The sequence below is a fragment of the Petromyzon marinus genome, unplaced genomic scaffold (assembly GCF_048934315.1).
Source record: "Petromyzon marinus isolate PM22_M1 ecotype Great Lakes invasive population unplaced genomic scaffold, UKy_Petmar_22M1.pri1.0 PM_G_Scaffold_17, whole genome shotgun sequence".
Classification (NCBI taxonomy): domain Eukaryota; kingdom Metazoa; phylum Chordata; class Hyperoartia; order Petromyzontiformes; family Petromyzontidae; genus Petromyzon; species Petromyzon marinus.
This window is the reverse complement of record NW_027422728.1, coordinates 261,513-270,578: the sequence shown is the minus strand read 5'-3', so window position 1 is coordinate 270,578 and position 9,066 is coordinate 261,513.

Genomic DNA, 9,066 nt, shown 5'->3' with positions numbered 1-9,066 from the left:
CTATCAATCTTATACTTTCACTTCCATCACATAATTTGAATTGTATAAACTCAAACAATATATGCTGAATGATCTGTAATAGTCACGGTCGCTCCGTCATTGTATTGCTGTTGTAGATGTATATATTTAAAAAAATATTACCGTGTCTGCGACCCCCCCTATTTAAAGCGGTAAGTTGGTTCGTTCCAAATGATGACGTTCACACAACGCGATCAAAGTTCGGAACGCTCTTGCAGAATTGTACAACATTTAACTCCGACAGTTATCGCGATATGGCGATACTACGATATTACCTAATCATATCCACCATAAGCGTATCGTACATTTTTTTCCACACGCACACGGCACGTGCACACACTCAAAGCACTTGCAATTTAGATTTAAAGCTTTCGTGACTGCAGGGATTCATCTTCTTGGTTATTTGGGTAAAGTCACCACGTAGAATGGAAACAATAAAATAAAAAATATATTTTGATCCCCTGCTGATTTTGTACGTTTGCCCACTGACAAAGAAATGATCAGTCTATAATTTTAATGGTAGATTTATTTGAACAGTGAGACAGAATAACAACAAAAATCCAGAGAAACGCATGTCAAAAATGTTATAAATTTATTTGCATTTAATGAGTGAAATGAGTATTTGGCCCATCAGAAAGATTTCTGGCTCCCAGGTGTCTATGTGTACACTGTATGTGTGTACACTGTTTGTATACACTGTGTGTGTACACTGTGTGTGTACACTGTATACAGTGCGTGTACACTGTGTGTGTACACTGTGTGTGTATACACTGTGTGTGTGTGTGTGTCACTGTGTGTACACTGTGTGTCACTGTGTCACTGTGTGTGTGTACACTGTGTGTGTGTACACTGTGTGTATGTAAACTGTGTATACCCTGTGTGTACACTGTGTGTGTGTACACTGTGTGTGTACACTGTGTGTGTATACACTGTGTGTGTACCCTATGTGTGTACGCTGTGTGTGTGTACACTATGTGTATACACTGTGTGTGTACACTGCATATGTGTACACTGTGTGTATAAATTGTGTGTGTACACTGTGTGTGTGTACACTGTGTGTGTACACTGTGTGTGTGTACACTGTGTGTGTACATTGTGTATATTGTGTATACACTGTGTGTGTACACTATGTGTATACACTGTGTGTGTACACTGCGTGTGTACGCTGTGTGTGTACACTATGTGTATACACTGTGTGTGTACACTGCGTGTGTACGCTGTGTGTGTGTACACTGTGTGTGTACACTGCGTATGTGTACACTGTGTGTATAAATTGTGTGTGTACACTGTGTGTGTGTACACTGTGTGTGTGTGTACACTGTGTGTACATTGTGTACATTGTGTGTGTACACTATGTGTGTGTGTACATTGTGTGTGTACACTGCGTATGTGTACACTGTGTGTGTACAGTGTGTGTACACTGTGTGTACATTGTGTGTGTACACTGTGTGTGTGTACACTGTATACACTGTGTGTGTGTATACACTGTGTATACCGTGTGTCAATGTGTGTACACTGTGTGTGTGTATATATACACTATCTGTACCCTGTGTGTGTACACTGGGTGTATACACTGCATGTACACCGTGTGTACACTGTGTGTGTACACTGTGTATACCCTGTGTGTGTGTACACTGTGTGTTTACACTGTGTATACACTGTGTATGTGTACACTGTGTGTGTGTACATTGTGTGTGTACACTGTGTGTGTACACTGTGTGTATACACTGTGTGCACACTGTGTATATACACTGTGTGTGTGTACACTGTGTGTACACTGTTTGTATACACTGTGTGTGTACACTGTGTGTATACACTGTGTGTGTGTACACTGTGTATACAGTGTGTGTCACTGTGTGTCGCTGTGTGTGTCACTGTGTCACTGTGTGTCACTGTGCTTGGCACAAGCGTCGTGGTGACGTCACCGCCGCTTAGTAGCAAATGGCGGTTGTTGTTGTGTCACTGTGTCACTGTGTGTGTGTCACTGTGTGTGTACACTGTCACTGTGTGTGCGTCACTGTGTCACTGTGTGTGTACACTGTGTGTGCACACACAGTGTACACACACAGTGTACACTGTGTGTGTCACTGTGTCACTGTGTGCGTGTACACTGTGTGTGTACACTGTGTGTGTGTACACTGTTTGTGTTCGCATTGAACCGAACCCCCGGCAAGGCCGTCTACTTAATGACGAGAGAAAATTCACACGAAATGTCCTTTTCAATGAAGTCTTCCAGATGTAAATTGATACAAGCTTTTAATGAAGAAATAAAAATCATCTAATTCAAAACACAAGACAATTCAAAGATGTTTCATTTTAAAACTTCAAAACGGAGCACCGGGTGTTTGCGTGAATGCGTCCTTCGTGTGCAAATGTTGTGACTTTCCTGGCCTGAAGGCCGTCAATGTGTTGGACCCTTATTGGTGCACAGCGTCTCAACAACAGCAGTGGGGTTTGCTTCAACCGACAGGTACGAACATCCAGACGTTAATCAGCAAGGTGCATTTCTAGTCCTAGTTAGACAAAATCTACGTCAACACGTAAGACAAAACTACAATTCGTGTTGTAGAGAATGTACCTCCTCCGCTACATGTAACTTTTAAGTGGTATGCCTTGTAACTGATGAATGATCCGAGCGTGCTACCTATTTCAAAGACGATGAGTTGCTCCAGAGGCAGACGCTTCGTGGAACACAAAAACACCATTTGACCTGTATCACAAGAACAACGGGTCCCACCTGAGTTCTCTGTACAGGTTACTTCCAAAACACACACACACACTTTGTCCTAACATCACTTATTCAATGTTTGACCCTTACAGATCAAATGTTACAAGTATGCACAAAATCAAGCAAGTATTAATTCTAAATTATTGACAGGCACATTAACAAAATTGGATTACTTCAGTGAAACATACTGCATCACGTTACATCGCATTAACAAGAAGCTTTTACAAAAAAGTTGCACAGTCTGCTTCACAGTGTATGTAAAACATACTATTGTGTCATTCAAAACGAGTAGGCCATTGCATGCTGGCGTCTGAGTGAAAATGTAGCAAATTCTAAACATTACCTACAAACTACACAACTGAGATGACGCATCAATCATCGCCCCCTACTGACAGGCTCTTGTCCACATGCAGGCCGGTGCAGGGCCACCACCCTGTGCCGCACAGGGGCAGCTGCTACTTGGGGATGCTCTTCGAGTGTTTCAGACGAGGTACGACACAAAACTCCGAGTTGCTGAGGCGATTAAGCAAGCACCATGTAAAAGCAATTATAACATAGTGAATGCTTGGGAGCTTATTGGCTCTTGCTCCTGGTTAGAGATCTACCCAACCCATGGGCCCACAAAGTGTCCAACTTCACATTCTTGTCATTAAAGGCCTGTGACAAAGGTGCATCCATTGTAGCGACATCGTCTCTGGCTTACACATCTACCGGGTCTCCATTTGACTTTGTATTGTCTAGGAGCAAGTCCACCCACACCTCCAATTCCACAAACTGCTGGGAGTTGCCTCACTCTGCCTCAGTCAGCATTCTCCTCCTGCTTTATGATGTGAAGGTCCCATTTTGGAGTTGAATCTTCATCTTCACATTTTACCTTCACTTCTTCGCTCTTCACTTCTTCACATTTCACCATCACCTCTTCATATTTCACCTCGATACCTTTAAAAGTGTCCAAGCTGGGATTTTCGTCCGGTTCGTGTTTCATGAGGGATGGGCTCATTGCGGTACTTTGACTTTCACAAGCTGATTTCAGACTGCACTCCTTGTGGATCTTCTGATGCTTCTGTGTTCTCTGGTGTACTTGAAGAGTTGATGAACGTGCAAACGACTTCCCGCACAGAGTGCACCTGAAGGGTTTCTCCCGTGTGTGTTCTCTCGTGTAATACGAGATTATGACTGTGTAAACGCCATCCCGCACATCGTGCACCTGAAGGGTTTTTCGCCTGTGTGTGTTCTCTGGTGTTTTTTAAGAGTAGATAAATCTGAAAATGCCTTCCCACACACACTGCACTTGAAGGGTTTCTCTCCCGTGTGTGTTCTCTGGTGTGTTACAAGATTACATGACTGTGTAAACGCCATCCCGCACATCGTGCACCTGAAGGGTTTCTCTCCCGTGTGTGTTCTCTGGTGTTCTTTAAGAGCAGATGACTGTGCAAACGCCTTCACGCACACACTGCACTTGAAGGGTTTCTCTCCCGTGTGTGTTCTCTGGTGTGTTACAAGATTACATGACTGTGTAAACGCCTTCACGCACATACTGCACTTGAAGGGTTTCTCTCCCGTGTGTGTTCTCTGGTGGTTCTGAAAAACTGATGGCCATGCAAATGCCTTGTTACACACAGTACATTTGAAGGGTTTCTCTCCTGTGTGACTTCTCTGGTGCCATGTCAAATTTCCAGTCCGGTCCGTGCTGTATGCACGCTGGTCGCATTGTTGACTTGTCGTACCGAGCTGCGCTGAGTGCCTTTGCTCCATCAGACCAAATCTGCAGAGGAAGCGTCAGCTGCAGACAGAAAAAAAGAATATCCACACCATCTACACGTCAGGCACAGAGGAATGCACACGTGACTTACACGTCTATACTTATTAATATATTCATGATGTGAAAAAGTTTCCCAAATTCATCAGATTTGATGAACGTGCAAACGCCTTCACGCACACACTGCAACTTGAAGGGTTTCTCTCCACAGGCTGTTATGGCACACAATGAGAGGGAAAATGTCATTAATATGCCTGGAAGCCTTCATATCTTCAAGATGAATGTTAACCCAAAACTCTAAGCACACAATTTCCGCTGTCTGACTACAAAATGAATATTTATGAAAACTAAATTCAGCTGACATAGCAAAGGGTTTTGAAAACAATACTATTTGTGTTTTGCAGAAATGCATGAATTAATGTTCAATCGCAACTCAGGTGTGAGTCCAGGCTCAGATGTTCTTGAATGCTGGGGATGAACAGTTCTGACTTCAGCTGAATGTGTGTGCTGTGTTCACATCCTGTTTCCATTCTTACAAAGAGTTCCAGAGGAAAACAAAAATAAACTATTGCTTTGATATAACCTCCGTGTTCAACCTAGTTAATAGACTTTACTGCAAACACAAACTTGACACTGTCACACACTGCCATGTGTAAACAGGTGGTGGTGTGACCAGCACCATGCCTGGCCACCTTCATCTGCTCAGCATTAATTCTTCCTCACTCCACCAAATAATGAATCGAGGATCATCAACATAGCCGAGGCTATTCGTGTCTCTGTCTCTCTCTCCCCGTGGTGAAGGTGTTCCCATCCACACATTCAGAGTCAACAGCGGCACGCGCTTAGCGTCTTTGACCGATAGATACATTGACGCACGTATTGTTGGTTCTTTCAGTAAAGTAACGTAGATAGAAAATAAAAAATAACAGATTAAATTCAATAAGATAAAGACCACTTGTGTTGCGATCGAAACGTCGTGGGTTTTTTGCTTCATTTTCAATTTTTTTTATTTTTCATTAAATTTATTATCTGTTATTTTAAGTTAATTTTCTATCTACGTGACTTTACCGAAAGAACCAAGAATATTAATTCCTGCAGTCACCAAAGTTTTAAGTCAAAACATTCACACACGTTGACAAAGCCTCACCTTGTGTTGTTGTGGGCAGGTCGCTTCTGATAACAAGAGCGGTATAGCAGCTCAAGCGGGCTTGGCCTGGTAACAAAAGAACGAAAATAAAAACTGCGTGAATATTTACAATAAAACAAAGTTACAAAGTGGCGAGCCGGGTGAAGACAAATTAAACTTAAGCGAGATAATTAAAGTGAATGCAATCAGGCGAGGGCAGGAGGCAAGGCCCCGCGTGGCTAGGCCCCGCGTTGTAAAGTTCCAACCTGGACATCGATCCCCATGCTCGCTGCTACTCAACTGACATCCCTACGAGAGAGAGAGAGGCTCTACCTTGGTAAACAACAACAACCACCACCATGAGAATTTCTCACCTCGGATTTCAATGCAAGCGTGGATCGGCAGCCTCCTGTTACCTCGCGACATCACACGGGTAAGCAGGTAACATGACGTCACTTCCGGGGTAAGAGACACGCCCCTCCCTTATGTCGAGGGATGGGGCGTGGCTGCTGAACCCAACGGCTTCAACGAATACATTATATTTTGATTTAAAGCTTTCGTGACTGCAGTAATTCATGACTTTACCGAAAAAACTAAGAATACGAACACATTATGTTAATGAACCTCAGTCACTTGGGCGTAGCTTTGCCCAAACAAGGATTGCCACTGGATATCGGCAGTGACCCAAGCGGAGGTGACGTCACGCTCAAGAGCGCTGTGGACGGGGTTGGGGGAGTGTGAATACCTTGGTGACATGACGTCCCTAGCGAGGTACACCTCCCGCTGGCACTTCATGCCGATGAGGTCATGCTGAGTGATGACGTCACAGAGCATGGATGGAGTTTAAGTTGATTTAGCTTCATTTTCCATTGCCCCCTCCCTTGGGTGCGTGAACTCAGCAACTACAACGTGGACATTATTGTGTGTACGTACATACTGTGTGTATACACACTGTGTGTGTGTGTACGCACACACACACAGTGTGTACGTATACACTGTGTATGTACGTACATACTGTGTACGTACAGCCACTGTGTGTGTGTGTACGTACACACTGTGTGTGTGTAGTGGGGGGCAAAGGCGGTGCATTGGCCAGTCATCTGAGTCAGTCGACCCATGGCATCTTATCATCAATTAATTTTTTTAAATGTATTATTTTTATTTGTTATTTGTATTACATTTTTTCATTTTTTTATCTTTTATTTTGTTTATTTTTTTGTTTTCTATCTACGTTAATCTTTACCGAAAGAACCAGGAATATGGTAGCGCATTCTCTATTTGTTGCAGAGGTTCAAAGTTCAAATCCGACAGGCACACCTGGCTACTCCAGTAACAGTCACCACATTATGTGCTGTTCTGCTTCACGGCGGATGTCAAACAGAGTATTGTGTCACTCACAACGCACAGGTCATTGCATGTTGGTGTCACGGTCAAAATTGTGGTAATTCCAAACATTATCCGGAAACTCCACAATGTAGATGACGTGTCAATGATCGCCCCGTACCGACAGACTCATGCCAGGTGCAGGCCGGTGGAGGGCCACCTTGTGCCACGCAGGGGCAGCTGCCACTTAGGGGCGCCCTTCGATTGTTTGAGATGAGATTCGATACGAAACACCGAGTTGCTGAGGCAATTAGGCAAGCGACTTATGAGTGCAAATATGTTGTTTATAACGTAGTGAATGCTTGGGAGCTTAATTGTACCTCGCTCCTGCTCGCAGATTTACCCAGCCCACAGATCTTACATATGAAAAGCTAATGGTCAGTGAGGTCAGCAGCACTGTAGGTTCTGGTGTCAAGGACATGGGCCTGCATTAGCAGGTCCACTGCTATATAGTCCTGCGGATGTTCTTGCTTGGACCCGGCGTGAATCCATGATGTTGTCTGGATGCACAGATGCCAGAACAGCGTGTTGGCAATGACAAGCCCATAGGCTGCACAGAAGTCTAACAGCCTCCTACCATTGTTATTGAGTTGATCTGGCCCATGCCTTCCAATCGCTCCAGACCAGGTGCCAGCATCATCACCAACTCGGGCATTGAAGTCACCCAACAGGATGACTCTATCCCGAGGAGCCACTTTTAGCTAACACCTGTGACAGGAGGTCACAGAAGGAATCTGAATCCACGGGCTTGCCTGCATCCCTCCACTGATGTTCATCTTCGGTGGGGGCGTAAGCAGCCACCACCACCACCACCATTCTCTGCCTCCTGTTGATGGGGAGGCGAGCCCAAAGTAGCCTGGGGCTTACAGCTTCCCACACCTCGCTGCCACCTTCCCATGCCGCCTTCATTCTTTTTTTCAGAATAAGAGCCACTCCTTGTTGTTTGGCAGTCTCCTGCCCCGAGTGGAGGACTCTGCACCCCTCATGATGATTGGAGCCAGAGCCGGTCCACTGGATCTCCTGAATGCCACAGAGATCCAGGTAGTACCGGTCCAGCTCTGTACAGAGTAGCAGCCTCTCCTCCACGTGGCCACTCTCAGTGGCTTTTTGCCATTTCTAGAGGAACCCCAATGGTAAGGATTCAGGCATTGCTCCTCACAATGTTATCATCTGCCATCACAACCACCAACACCACACCTGTCTTTGAATTGCAAGTAACTTTAATGAACACAACGCAACCCACACAACCGTTCGTTTGAAAAACATATCCTTAATATTTCCGTTCTTCTCCGTGTGAGTCCCACGCCACACACCCGCTGCATTTAAATTCCAAATCGTGTTCATGAACACACCGCCAGTCACTTGAAACCGAGTCGGTGCTTAGAGGAGGGTGGCCCAGGACCGGTTCAGATAATCGTCACTGTTGTTGTTGGCCAGGAGCGGGAATCGAACTGGGGTCTCTGCTGTGTTGGTAGTGCAGTGTAGCCTGAATCTCTGCGCCGCTGCTTTCTCCTCACCCCCCTCAAAGTCCCCCCTCCCTGCAAACATCATCTATCAGCGGTCGTTGATGCAACAACGACAAGCCGGGGTCTTGTCTCTCTCTCTCCCTCCCTCTCTGTCCACCCACCTTCGCCCCCTGTTCCCAATACCCAGCACCCTATCTACCACTCCCACCAAGCGGTTCTCTCTCGCGATATGCCGCATCATGTGCATTAACTGTCCCCTCCCTCCCCCCTCTCCCCCTTCTCTTGTCCCCCCCTCCCCCCTCTCCCTTTGCCGTCTATCTCTCTCCGCGACTCCTCTGTCTCTCACGACCACCTCCCCCCCCGCCCCCCGGTCTCGACCCTTCTCGGCCTCCACGACTCTCCACGCTCTGTCCAAGTATTGCCTAACCCTCTCAATCGACACTTCTACCTCTCTACCACCTCTGATCCTTCCAGCCCCCTCCATGCCCCTGTGTGCCACCTCTCTCTCATTTCTTCTATCTACCTCTCTCCCTCCCCTCCTTCCAAGCCCCTCTCTCTCCCACCTTAGCATCTCTCCCGCTCTCTC